At 39.3% G+C, this 11,600-nt stretch overlaps 1 non-coding gene across 1 annotated transcript; it reads right to left on the reverse strand.

Annotated features, from left to right (window-relative positions):
* Nucleotides 1-1,069: 1,069 nt before the first annotated feature.
* On the reverse strand, nucleotides 1,070-1,176 carry LOC121472373. The gene has a single exon (XR_005982863.1). It is a non-coding gene; the product is annotated as a U6 spliceosomal RNA (small nuclear RNA).
* Nucleotides 1,177-11,600: the final 10,424 nt, after the last annotated feature.

Raw genomic sequence — 11,600 nt, forward strand, 5'->3', positions numbered from 1 at the left:
TATAGTTGGATTTGGAGTTTTTGTTTTGTTTTGTTTTAATTTATTCTGTAAATTTCTGCACTTCAGTTCAATCCCTTTCCATGTAATGAAATTTCTGATAAGGTCATGTTTACATTGGCCATTTTCCTATTTGTTTTCTACATGTCTTTTTTTTTTGTTTTGTTTTGTTTTTCTTTTGATCCTTTCTCCATTACTACTTTTATTTTAAAAGGTTATTTTCTAATGAACTCTTTTAATTTCCTTATTTCTCTTACTGTAGTTTTTTTAAAGGTTTATTTATTTTAGAGGGAGAGAGAGGAGTGGGAAAGGCAGAGGGAGAGAATCTTCAAGCAGGCTCTCCAGTGAGCATGGAGCCCAACATAGGGCTCAATCTCACAATTCACGAGATCATGACCTGAGCCAAAACCAAGAGTCAGTGCTTTAACAGACTGAGCCACCCAGGCACCCCTCTTACTATATATACTCTTTTAAGATTTCATTTATTAGAGAGAGAGAGAGAGAGAAAGAGAATGAGCATGAGAGAGAGAGAGAGAGCATGAATGGGGAGAGAAGCAGAGGGAGAGGGAAAAGTAGACTCCTCAACAATCAGGGAGTCTGACAAAGGACTCAATCCCATGATCCCAGGATCATGACCTGAGCCGAAGGCAGATGCTGAACTAACTGAGCCACCCAGGTGCCCCATTATATTTTTTGAGTCATTATCTTAGTGGTTGCTATGAAGGCTAAATTAACATTTTAATTCATAACAATCCACTTCAGATTAATATCAATTTAATTATAATAGTATGTAAAAACTTTGTCCCTCTAGGACTCCTCCCCCTACATTTGTGCTGTTATTGTCATGTAAATTACATCTTTTTTTTTTTTAAGATTTTATTTATTTATTCATGACAGACACAGAGAGGGTGAGAGGCAGAGACACAGGCAGAGGGAGAAGCAGGCTCCATTCAGGGAGCCTGACATGGGACTCGATCCCGGATCTCCAGGATCACACACCGGGGTTTTACCGCTGGGCCACCGGGGCTGCCCTAAATTACATCTTTATAGATTGCATGCCCATAAATACAGAAAATATAAAGAATGCTTTACACATTTATAAGTTACTCTTGCGCAGGGGCCATTCTAGTCTTTTTTGTATTGTTCCAATTTTAGTATATATGCTGCCAAATTGAGCACAACATAATCTAATATTAGCGTTAAAAACGACTCTGGCTTCACTGTGAAAAACAAATTAAAGAAGAGGCCAGTCTGGAAGTGAGATGACTAGATAAAAAATGCTGAAACATATCAGGTAAAAGATGATAGTGGACTATCTAGAGTTCAGTACTAAAATATTGGAGAAGAGATGTAGACAACAAATTTCAAAGATATTAAGAAGATTATATTAACTAGCCTTGGCAACTGGATGTATAGTCGAGCAAAAGGAAAGAGTCAAAATGATTAATTATCTGTATCATGTAACTAAGAGAATTATGGTACTATTCACAGAGAAAGATAACATTTAAATAGAAGCTTTGGGAAAAAATACAATGAGCTCAATTTTAGACTTAAAATTTATGATGCTTGTAGGATATTTAAACGAAAATAGGAGATGTTCAGTAAAGATGGGATATCTAGTTTTGAAACTTAAGTGAGCAATATGAGCTGTGCATAAAGATTCGAGAGTGATTAATATGTAGATAGTAATGAAAGTCTTGAGAGTTTATTAGAATGTCCAATAAGAATATATAAAGTGATAATAAAAGGGGACCAAGGTTGGAATCCTAAGGAATAGTAATATTTTGAGTTTGAGGAAATGAAGACGATTCATCACAAGAAAGTGAGAATAGCTTTAGAAGTATTGAGAAGATCAGAAGAGCGTGTTGTCATGGAAGTTGAAGGAAGAGAATATTTTAAGAATTGAGATGTCACATAAAATAAGGAATGTATTGTTTTCATTGAATTTGCAATAAGGAAAACCATTAATTACAGCAGTACATTAAAGATAGCTGCAAATCCTTTGATTTAATCTGTTGGTGGGAGGAATAGCAATTGTCCTCTTCAGTCTGGACTGTATTCGGCTTGTATTGACCAATAAAATGTGGCAGAAGTCTGACTGTTTAACTTCTGAGACTGGACAGCTCCTACTTTCACAAACTTAAAACATTCCCTCTTAAAACTCAGCTTTCATGCTGTGGGAAGCCCACATATGGAGGAACCATGAGAAGAAGGACTCACTTCCAGCTAAGCTCCCAACCTAGAGCTACCACCACCTGCAGGCCATGTGAATGAGCCATAGTAGATGTTCTAGTCCAGTCAAGCCTCCAGATGACCACAGCTCCACCGAATGCCACGCAGAAAAAAAAAATGTTTTAAGTGACCAGGTTTGGGTGGCAGTTTGTTACTTAGCAATTGATAATTTTATATTTATTACTATTTTTTTTAACATTTTTTTAACATTTATACATTAAATGTATAATATATGTATGTATAATACATTATACATTAAACATTTTATAACATTTTAAACATTTTAAACATTTAAAAATTTTTTAAAGATTAAAGATTTATAACACAATGTTCTGTTAAGGTATTGCAGGTATAAATTACCATGGATTGAAGAGTGACTTGAAGGCATCTGGGTGGTTCAGTGGTTGAGTGTCTGCCTTTGGTTCAGGTCGTGATCCTCGTGTCCCGGGATCCAGCCCCGCATCAGGTTCCCCACAGGGAGCCTGCTTCTCCCTCTGCCTATGTCTCTCTCTGTGTCTCTCACAAATAAATAAATAAAATCTTAAAAAAAAAGAGTGACTTGAAGAATAGGACTGGAGACAACTATTTTAGTAAGTTGATTACAAAAGGGAAAAGCTATTTAGAGTGGTATATATAAGAAAGTTTGAATTTGACAAAGGTATTGTTAGCTTTTAATATGAAAAGTTTACTTTTCTTTAATTTTTTTTGAGAGAGCATTTGCACATGTGAGTGGTGTGGGGGAGGGGCAGAGGGAGAGGGAGGGAAAGAGAATCTCCAGCAAACTCCTTGCTGAATGCAGAGCTTGATGCTGGGCTTGATCTCACTGCCCTGAGATCATGACCTGAGCTGAAATCAACAGTCAGATGCTTAACCAACTGAGCCACCGAGGTACTCCTTCAATGTGAAAAATTTAAATGGTATTTAAGAAGGTGCATCCCTGTGCCACAGTAGCAATAGTAATATACCTATAAGACAAAAGGAAATACTTAGAAGTATGGTTCTCCAGTGACTTAGTAGAGAGGTCCTTTCCACAGAAAATGTTGAAGAAACAGAAGAGAGATGGGTTAGCTGATAGAGAAAGGTTCTGAGGAAATGAGAGAAAATGTTATCTTTTTCAGAGCCCCGCCTCCCCACCCCCTTCCACCGGCTGCAGCCCCCTCAGGAAGGATCTGACTAGTCTCCTTGCACAGGATCCATTATAGAGTCCCTGAGAGGTGGACTCTCCTGTCCTGACCCCTTGGCACTCACCGTTTGCATAGCTGCTTTTAGCTCAAGCACTAATCCTTTTCTAATAAACTATGGTTAGGGTCTTAGGTTGTATTAGTTAGAATACTCTATTTTGGGCCACAAGTAACAGTATATTTCAAAGTGGCTGAAATATAAATCTGGAGTTTGACGGTTAGTTAACTCAGCAGCTCAACTGCATCATCAAGGGCCCAGGTTCTTTCCCAATATTTTGCTCAGTCATCCTCACTCAGACTTTTGTCTCCTTCTCTTAGGTTGGCTTCTGTAATTGTCTCAAGATGACTGCTGTAGTCCCAGGGGTTATACTCAGAAGTTCATGTCATGGGACAGAAACAGGAGGTTTCTCCTTGCATGTTCCTTTCTCATAAGTCACATAGCAGATTTCCCTTCTAAGGTTAGAATCTCATAATATGGGGCACCTGGGTGGCTCAGTTGGTTAAGCATCTGCCTTTGGCTCAGGTGATGATCCCGGGGTCCTGGGATTGAGCCCCATGTCAGGCTCCCAGCTCAGTGGGGAGTCTGCTTCTCCCTCTGCTCCTCCCCCCCTGCTCATGCTCTTTCTCTCGTTCATTCTCTATCTCAAATAAGTAAATAAAATCTTAAAAAAAAAAGAATCTCATTATGCATGCAGTCAATTGCAAGGATGATTTTAGATGGGCTATTTATACTTTTTTTAAAAAGATTTTATTTGTTTATTCATGAGACACACACAGAGAGAGGCAGAGACCTAGACAGAGGGAGACATTCAACTGCTGAGAACCCAGGTGTCCCTATACTTTCTGAGCTTCAGTTTTCACATCTGTAAAATGGGTAGTATGGTACCTACCTTAAGATTATTGTAAGGAATAAAAGAGAGTATTCTCTTAAGTACATTGCACATTGCTTGGCTCACAGAGCCTCCTTTCTTCTATTCTATCTCCATACTGTGTTTAGAGTTTATTTTCTAAGAAGCAAACTTGAGATTCTCTTCCCATTTAAAAGACCATAACTGGCTTCAAATAAACTTGATTTGTCTTTTGGTGCTGCGGTCTACTTTTCTAAAAACACTTAGAAGAGTGGAAAAAATTAAGTGAGTGCGTATTAGAAAATAAAATGGCTAATGGGTGAGTAATAGTATCTGCCACACAGGACTACCCGTATACGAGAAACTCTTCTGGTTGCCTTGACTCGGAGGGTGTGAGGATTCCCATGTGCTGGATAGAAACTGAGATGTCAGAATTTCCTTTTTGGGGTAAAGGGTGGGAATCCAGAGCACAGATGGAGTACAGGTTCTGTTATATGTGTTTGGGTGACAAAGTGGATGAACACTCAGCCTGATTTATTCTTATCCCAACTATATCCCTCATAGAATGGCCCTGGGCTCCACTACAGCCCTGCATCTGAGCCAGAATAATAAATCATAAAGTTCCTTAGGCTCCAAAGAGGGTGCTAACACGAATACTGAGTAGTATTCGTGTTATCACGTTACAAAGTAAAAAAAAAAAAAGCAATGCATTCTTACATGCAGTGTGCTTTCTCTAGAAACAATTAGATTTGCCATCTAGACTCTCCTTTCGCTTATCTCAATAGACACAGTGCCATCTACTGAAACTAAAGCACCAATAGCCATGACACCCCGAGGGATTCCCAGGAGAGCCCCCCTCTCTGTGGGCTCCCTAGCGCACCCACCTCCCAGATGGACTGAGGCAGTAGGCGGAATCCACAGGCTGTTCTCCTGTCACAAACTGTAATGCATCTGTTCCTGGTGCTTTCTGAGAGCAGCAAGAGGAAGACGTCCCTGTAGGGACCTACGGAGCCGGCCAGAGACGTCAGGGGTCCGTGAAAGCTCCTCTGGGCTAGCTTCTCACCTGCGTCTCGCCAGGTAGAAAGTGAAGCTGGCCTGTCCGGATGAGGCCCGCTTTTCTCTTAAAGCAGAACAGGGATTGCTGACATGTTTTTCTTTGGGTGATTATGGTAGGTTTCTCCCCATGTGATAGCGTAGCAACATATTCAAGTCTCTTTAGTTTTCTGTGAAATTCGTAGTGGGTAGAAGAGAGAAGAGACTAAGAGCAGGATCCAGGAGCATTATCAGGACCCCTAGGTTTGGGGGGTTTGTGGGTAACCTAGGTTGCCATGAAAATTCATTCGTGCCCAATTTCGCATTCTAGTTAATTGCATTCTCTCCAGATTGCAGTGTCTCTTGGTTTCAGAAATGGAGAAACAAAAGGAAGATTGTTGCTTACATTTAGCCACCACCGTCAGCAATAAAATAGGAAATGGAAACTCTTTAAAATGCACAGCCTTCTGTAGGACACACTCAACTCTTGTCCTCTCTGTCCCTCACTCTACCATTCCTCCCCGCGAGGAATCCTGGCTCCGTCTGCTTGTAGCCCTTCAACGACCATCTATCATTTAAAGTTCTGCTTTGAATTGATTCTGATTTGGCTTTTTGTAGTCAGAGCTGGCATTCCTTCCCTTCACCCCTCCAAATCTGGCCCCATTTTCTGCTGCACTTGCTGCTCATTCTTTCTGTTTGCTTCCTATTAGATTTTCCAAAGCAAAACTTCCCACAGTTAAGTTTGTGGTCCGGTAATTTATCATGAATATTCTTAAAATCGCCTCATTAAAAGAGGCATTTGCAGCTGAAACTTAAGTGTCTGTTACCATGGTAACCAACAACAACTATTTAGAACTGCCTGCCTAAGAGGTAAGGGTTGCTGTTGGCGGAAGATTGAAGGTAGACAACTAATGACTAGTGGGCAGGGAAGACAGAAAAGGAAGGAAGAGAAAGACCTATAGAGCATGATGTGGAATTCTGAACCCCAAATTATATATCTTTCTACGCAACAAGGCAAATCAAGTTGGTACAAGGCTCCCAAATTTTCTACATCACACAATTCAGGAAATTTGGAGATAGGAAGTCCTTTTCACCATCAGGTTCCTGAGGGGAGTTTGGATTCAAAGTTTACAACCTGAAACTTATGGAATCATGTGTTACTTGTTCTTGAGCCAATCACTTACCTTTCTGTGCCTCAACTTACCATTTTTTTTAAATGGGCAAAACATTCCCTATGTCACCATGTTATATGAATATCAGTGAGGCAATAGAAGTGAAGCCTTTTTGCAAACAAAGTGCTGCATCCATGCAAAGACCCATGTTTTGAGTCTACAACTGTTTTCTAGAAGTTCTTCTGGATTACCACCAGTCAACCTTTCTCAAAGAAAAGACAATTTCTCCAATAGTAAGCAGTGTCAAACTAACCTTATCGATTGCTTTTTCCAAGCCAGGACTCTCTAGGTTTTCCATTATTCACCGGGCCTGTAAAATAATATCTTGAACTATTAGGCATGTCTTCAACTGCTACAAAAGTGGTTATAAAAAAAAGTATATTTGATAAATAATGAAGGTTACAAAGAGTACAAATTACATTCTTTCATTTTCTGTTTTCTTGCCTTTCCAGTTGCAGTCTGGGGCAAAATGTTAAAGACACAGTCGAGTGTGGCAAGCATTGTATTTAAAAAGAGAAATGTCAGGTCAGGGAATATATATGGGAAATGTAGGAAGATTTACATTTAAAAAGTAGTTAGATGCTTGGGAGTCTTTTCTATGTATTGCTTTCTTGGCTGAATCAATAGGATCAGACAAATATGACAAAGGGGAAAATACATCTTGATGAACAACATATGGAGGGATACAGGCATATAAAGAAGAAAATACTGCACAGTGTTGACATTCTTAGGACCACAAGAGAGCGGCAACACTTGGGTGGGGTCTTGGTAGGAATTCTTATGGAACATAATAACTAGGAACATATGGAGAAGGGTTGAGTTATAAATGTGAATGAATACAGTAAATCTGCCAGATTCTAGTACTTCTTGGGCATTGCCCACTTTTGTTGTTTCTCTTATTAGCACAACTGTCATCAGCATAAATAATAGAAATTTTAGTGAATTTTTGATGACTCATCTGTGTGCCAGCATGAAGGATCTGGGATAGGCAAAGCTCATTCTCATTCTCTAGGTGGTCATAAATTGTCAATCTACTGCTTCAGGTGTTCTAATTTCTCCTTCTTACCGAGTAGAAAAACCAAACTTTCCCAGGGATGGGTGGGGTGTGAAGGATTTCCCTGAATGTTGAAAATAGTCAGGTGCTCAAATCAGAATGGGTTCACCTTCAGGGATGACTTGGTGGCTCAACTGGTTGAGTGTCTGGCTCTTGATTTTGGCTCAGGCCTTAATCTCATGGTTGTGAGTTTGAGCCCTGCCTTGGGCTCTGGGCTCAGCAGGAGTCTGCTGAAGATTTTCTTCCTCTCCCTCTGCCCCTTCCCCCCGACTGTGCACGTGTGTATGTGTGTGTGCATGGGTGCATGTGCACTTTCTCTCTCTCTCTCTAAAAGAAATCAATAAATCTTAAACAAAAAAAAAAAAAAAAAGAAAGAACGAGTTCACCATCAGAGATGTCTTGCACCTGTTTTGAGAAAGAATAGACAAAACAATTCCACACAAAATCGCTAGTTTTATGATTGTTCATGAGAAATGTCCAAAAACATACTTCTTACTGTTTATGTTTCAGACCTTATAAATCATGAAATGTAGTTTCAAATTGTAATGTAAGACCTATAGAGTAACACGGGTATTGCTGTTAGCTGTAAATACAGTTCTTTATTATGGTTACAGCTTGCTCTTCCTAAAATAAAACTCAGCATTTGCTGAGTTTAAGTTTAGCTTGGCTTACTTCTCTGCCAAACAGAATATAAGTATACCGGATACAATACTACGTTAGCTTTCTTTTCAACATCAACCTCATATCTGAATGTTCTTATTGTTTATTATTAAACTGCCATGCAAAAAGAAAAAAGGGCAAATTTAAGGGCAAAATCTTTGGCATCAAATAGACTTAGTTCAAATCTTGACAACGCTGCTTAGTTGATTGTTAATCCTCACTATATCTGTAAAAATTGGGTGACAAAGATGCTTATCTCATATGGTAGTCATGAAGTTTAAAGGAGCTAATGAATGTAGACTGTCCTGGGGTATTTGTACAGCTTCGATAAATAATCCTCATTTTCCCCACCCAAGTTCTGAACCAATTAAGAAATCGACAAGAGGAGGGCAGACAGGAGATGTTGTCATCGAAAAAGCTGACATCGGTGAGCAGGGGCTTCCTGACACTGAACACTGAAATAAACAGACTTACCACTTGGTCACAAGCAGTCCTAGACAATAGGTCTCCCACTGGGAAAAGGTATTTGCCACTAAGCTTACAGCATGCCTGAGATCAATTGAGAGACACATGCTCCCTGAGAAAAGATTTGCTACAGAGAGGAGAGGCTGGATTAGAAGTACCTAGTTTCTTCCAAGCTCCCTAATGAGATAAATCACTCCTCCCCTGGGGGAGGGTGGAAGGTATCCAGGTGTGTTACAGCTCATGGGGCTCCTCTCATGGGAAGAAACATCAGGAGCGGAGAATTAGCATTCCCGGCAACTGAATGCTTAGCACAGCATCTGGCACAAAGAAACATTTATTTTATGTGTTATAGGATAAACTGAGGCATACGAAAAATTTTAAGAGTTTACTTGAGCAAAAACTGATTCACATCGGGCAGCCTCCTGGCAAGCAGGGAAAAAGGAGATCCAAGGAACTGTACAAAATGACTTATTGGCAGAAGAGAGCAGGAACAAGGAAGTTCCACAAGGCAGAAGAAGAGGGTTGGTTATTGTAAGGTCACTTCCCATTAAGGGATGACCTATCAGGCATATTACCTCCCTTAGTGCTGACCAGGCGAATCCTGACGGACTGGTTTGAGATTCCATTTCTGGGAAAGTTGAGCCTAATTAAGTCCCAGCTTGGTGATGTAAGGTTTAGCATAAGCCTTTTGGGACCGATGTCCTGTTTTTAACATGTCATTTATGCCTATTATAATTATTGATCCTTAATGAAAAGTGAAAATACAAATTATATTTCGGATCTTGGTACATGTGAGAGGGCGATAGGTGGCACGTCTAGAGAAGTGGGTAAAACCTGGTAGCAAAGATCTTCGTATGCCATAATGTGCATCTTTGTTATGTTTTGTAGACAGTGGGTAACCAAAAATAATTTTAAGTTGAGGAGAGACCCTCAAGCTAACATTTTAGCCTATGATTTCTAACTGCACGCTACCGGACGGAGGACACAGCCTCTACCAGCCAGGCACTATGTTATGTACACGTAATGATCTCTCTCAATTGTCACAACAATCTTGAGAATGCTGCTGTACCCTCATTACTCTGATCTTACAGATGAGAAAGCTAAAGCTTTAAAAGTTTAAGTGACTTCCTCAAGATACTCGCTCAGGTTGTCAATGGAAAACCTAGAATTTCATCTCATGCCTACCTGACCCCAAGACCTGACCCCAAGAGCTCTCATGTACGTTCCCACCAGACGTTCCCAAGAGCTCTCACGTACGTTCCCACCAGACTCCATGCTTGCTTTAATGCTCTGCTGTCACCATCTTGAAATTCTTACAACTTTTAGAATAACAGGCCCCCCATTTTCATTTTGCCCTGGGTCCCTTAAATTATGTAGCCAGTCCTGCCATGACGTCTTTCCTTTCCACTGCTCTGGTCACCACTTTCATCAAATCTGGAGGATTCTACACAAGCGAAACTCCTCTTTCAGTCAAAGAAACATGGAAAATTAATTCTACTATAGGTAGAATATAAATATGTGGACAATTATATATGGATGTTTTAGCACTTATACATATAAATATCCACAATTCAGAGCCACATCTCTATCACCAAATAATCCTTTCTCCACCAGAATTTCTTTGGTTCTTGAGCACCTCCCCAGTGCTACACGTGGGAGCCAGGCCAAGAAATGGTGAGGACAAGGTCTGAGGTTTAGTAGGGGGTAAATACATTCATGTCTAAGCACATGTGTCTGGTCATATTCCAACTTCAAGTCCAAATTAATTTAGGATTATCTTTTAATGTTTTCCATATTTCAGCTCCCATCAGTTGGCACAAATAATTAAGGATGATGGAACACATCCTGGCACAATTTCGTGACTTTTTTGAAGCTATAGGACCACTGAAGGGCAGGCAGCTATTATAGAAGATGAAGAAGGATATTTCAGAAGAGCATGCTATGTGAATAGCGCTATACAGATGCTCATTTTCAATCACATTATTTAATCATGGATTCATATAGTCTTTGAAGTAGTTGGCTATTCTTAATATCTTTTTGAATAAAGAACTTTTTTAACATTAGAGAAAAATAAGAAAATACAAAAAGAAAGACTCTAGAAAAATTATTCTAAGTCCTTCCATATTTTTTTCATATGCACCCACAGACACAGACACACACACACACACACACACACACACACACACACAGAGTTACAAAACTGAAAATAATGGGCACATGGTTTGGAACCTGAATTTTTTTATACTTAATGTACTGGGTATTAATAATTTTGAAAAAAAAACTTCAATGGTTTTCTTGGGCATTTTAATTATTTCCCTTATTTTTTATTCTTATTTTTTTTTTTGCCATAAAGACCACTGTAAAAGAAATCTGATTATTTTCTTAGGCTAAAGTAAAATATCTTATTCAAAACACATGTTAATTTTTGAGGCCCTTGATATATATTGCTAGATTGCTCTACAGATTGACTTTACCAGTATGTAAGCATGGTTTAGTGTGAGAATGCCTGTTCGCATTAAACCTCTCTTTAAAGTTTGGCTCTCAATCTAGTTTTCTTTTAACTCCTTGTCAACCCAAGGTACATCCTGTGAACCCTAGGAGAGCAGAAGATGCTTAGCCACTATACCACATTCCTCTCTCCCTTGGACAGAAGAGCTTTTCTTCATGATTTTACTATAACTTTGGCTATGACTTTATTTACCATCACCCTGGTTAGGAGACATCGCTAGTTTCTAAATATACTTTTTTTTTTTTAAAGCTAGGTTCTATTTTTCTCTGAGCTTTTCTTTTCTTGCTAAATGATTTTATGATTAATTGATTTTCTCACATGATGCCCTAGAGCTTGTTTACCTGCTATCAAATAAGTGGAACTTTCTAATCTGAAGTCAGTTAGACCTGTTGTTGCATATTGTTGCCTAATTTTGAGCTCCTAAAAATGACTTTTAATGAGTATTATAGT

Source organism: Vulpes lagopus, chromosome 11 (genome assembly GCF_018345385.1).
Source record: "Vulpes lagopus strain Blue_001 chromosome 11, ASM1834538v1, whole genome shotgun sequence".
Classification (NCBI taxonomy): Eukaryota; Metazoa; Chordata; class Mammalia; order Carnivora; family Canidae; genus Vulpes; species Vulpes lagopus.